The 3,195-nt window shown below is 36.3% G+C and overlaps 1 pseudogene; it reads right to left on the reverse strand.

Annotated features, from left to right (window-relative positions):
- Positions 1 to 775: 775 nt before the first annotated feature.
- LOC128059894 (olfactory receptor 52J3-like) lies at positions 776 to 1,677 on the reverse strand (annotated as a pseudogene).
- Positions 1,678 to 3,195: the final 1,518 nt, after the last annotated feature.

Raw genomic sequence — 3,195 nt, forward strand, 5'->3', positions numbered from 1 at the left:
ATGTCACATTGATTCTAAATTAAAAATAACTAAAGTACTATTCATGTTATCAAAAGATGAGGAAAAATAAAATGCAAATGAAGTTTTAAAGGAAAGTTTTAAAGAAAATAACTAAGTTTTAAAGGAAATAACTATGTCTTATTTGTATTAGCATAGATAGATCTCTAAGTTTAATATTAAGTGAAAAAACTGTGAGGTCATATATAGTGCTACTATTTACATGAATTAAAAATCACAATTTCATTACCCAGAAATTATTGAATTTAAAGTGATAAATTTGGACTCTCAGAAAGACAAAAAGCCTCTGGTAGTCACGTTGTCTCTGAATCGGTTATTTCAACTTAAATACCTCATATGTTTGATTAAAATTAACATTTAAGATAAATAATATAAATAATATATTTACAACCATTTAATGGGAACAAAGTTTCTTGTTATACATTTCCTTGTCTTTCTTTCGTTAAGCTGAGAGGGAAAATTGGGGGGAAAACAGTATTAAGAAATATTACGCTAGGCAGATTGTTGCACATATTATCCACATTCAGAGTGAAGTCATACAAACAGTTCTTAATTCCACAATAGGAATCAGCACTTGAAATTGAAACATTTTACAGATTATTCAAAGTATAGAATCATTAATGAACCAAAATCAAATCCCCAGCATGGAGTTTGATAGCACTAAATTTAGACACACCATCTTTCTGGAAAGATCACACACAGGTTTTCTTTCTGGATCAAAATGCTTTTTAATGAACATAGTAATACTTCTTATATTTTAATAAAGGAATATCTGTTTCGTCCACACACCATAAATACTGGGATCGAGTGAGGGTGGGATAACCAAATAGAGGTTGGCAAAAAGAATGTGAATATAGCAGGGTATGTTTTGCCTGGAAGGAGAAGACTGAGGGAAGATAGAAAACACAGAGGAGAACAACATGGGAGCCACATGTGCTTAGGGCTTTTAGCCTTGCGTCTTGGGATAGCAGATGGAAAACAGCACGGAGAATGTAAATATAGGAGATGCCAACAGGGACTAGGTGCAGGAGAGAAAAAGAGACCACAAAGAGCCCATAATTACCATTGACATAATTGTTTCCACAGGACAGTTTTGTAATTCCCATGTGCTCACAGTAGGAATGAAGTATTATTACATGAGCCTGGCAAAAGGGTAGGTGGTAGATGAGATAGATCATGGGAAGTATATGCAGATCTGGACAAACTAAAGTGTACAAACTCATGCCCAGCAACACGCAGGATGTCAAGATGGTCATGTAGTGGAGTGGAGCACAAATTACCACACAACGGTCAAATGCCATGGCCACCAGGACCTCAGCCTTGATGCCAGTGAAAGCATGGATCAAAACACCTGGGCCACACAATCTCCAAAATTGATCTCATGAAGAACATAATCTCAGAAGATACCCAGCATACGGGGTACTGAAGTTTGTTGAAAAGGCCAAATCAGTTGTTGAAAGGATGGCCAGAAACTAGAACATGGACTCGCAGAGAGTCTGGTCCATACTGATGACCAGCAGAATTGTGGCATTGCCTAGTAAAGCCACAGGTAAACAGAGCAGAAAGGCAAGAAGATCCAGCCGTGCACTTCTTCCAGACCTGGGATTCTGATGAGGAACATGTGAGCGGGTGAAAAATGCCCCTGTTGTGACAAAACATCCTGCTAAATCACAGGATAGGAAAAGCTGTCACTACTGGAAGGAGGAAGAACAAAAGAAATTTCAGTAACAATTGGTTATAAAAAATGATTAATATTACTTCAATATAATATGAAATGAAAAATTTTGCTTTGGAAGGATTTATTGTTGTTTTTTTCAAATTCTAAATCAAGCCATAGTATTTTAAATGGTCCAGTGTAAAGAATGTAATACTTATACAGATTTAGTTCTATTTTTTTTAACATGTTAGGTTTATCATCCCTGGAGGAAGAAATGGCAACCTACTCCAGTATACTTGCCAGGAAATTTTACACAGCCAGAGAAGCCTGAATCAAGAATCATAGTCACCAAGAATCAGACATGACTGAGCATACATGAAGGTTTATTATCAAGCCCATGGCAAACCTATAAAACATAGAACATAGCATGAAGTATGGGATAGTTCAGCAGTCCTCATACCTTTTATGAAGTCCCTAGCTAAAGAGGGACACATGAAAAATCAAGGATACACATATGAGGATGCAGATACAACCCAAAATGAAATAGGCAAGTGAGAAAGTAAAATCACAGGCATGAATGCACACAACACTTCCATAATTAGAAAATGCAGAAATTCTCTAATAATTCATTCATCATTTATTGACATAGAGAAAATTCCAAAATCAAGCCTAGTATCCTGTCAAAGACAGAAACAAAATATCAGAGATACATATTATTACAAGAAAAAAGCACAAACATTCAGAGATGCCTGCCCAAGAGCAGACACCAGTGGGCACATACCTCTGTACTTGAAAGAGCCCAGAGCCCAGAAAGAAAGATAATAATAAAAGGATAATAATACAATTCAGTAGATTTCCATTGATGTCTCTATTTTCCCGAAGTGATTCCGTTTCATAATGGCTCATTTTAGATTGTTGTGTTTGAGGTCGTTTCCAGTGGTATGCGACAACTTCTTTATTCACTCTTCACTCTCCATCAGTTCCTCTGAGAAAACCTGATAATTTGATCACTATTTCAGAATTAGCGACTGAGTTCACTCCTTCTGCCTGATTAAGACAAGAAAAATGTGGGTAGAGATAAATTAGAAGGCTTCAGGTCATTATGGGTCTGGGGAAGGCATATTAAAACTGTCTGGAATAACAAGGTATTATAGGAATGATAATCGTTTTCTGTAATTATCTAACGGAAACAGAGAAGAGTACTGTTGGAATGCCTTCAAAATGATGGAGAAGCTATCAGGAGAAGCCCCATAAATTTAAATAATGAAACAAAAGAACTTTCTCTGGGACCTCAACTTGAGGCAGAGTGGTTCAAGATCAGGATAAAGTAGCACAGACTTCTGTTTTCACCCATAGTATAACTCCATATTTCCATGGCAAACATATCATGTTGAGAAAATAAAATAAGCGTGTAAACATTATTAATTTAGAGACGGAGACAGTTTATTGTGACAGAGAGAGAGACAGAGACAGAGGGAGAAAGAAGGAAAAACCATTTTGCAATGCTCCTGTATGTGTGT

The sequence above is a fragment of the Budorcas taxicolor genome, chromosome 15 (genome assembly GCF_023091745.1).
Source record: "Budorcas taxicolor isolate Tak-1 chromosome 15, Takin1.1, whole genome shotgun sequence".
NCBI classification, from domain to species: Eukaryota; Metazoa; Chordata; class Mammalia; order Artiodactyla; family Bovidae; genus Budorcas; species Budorcas taxicolor.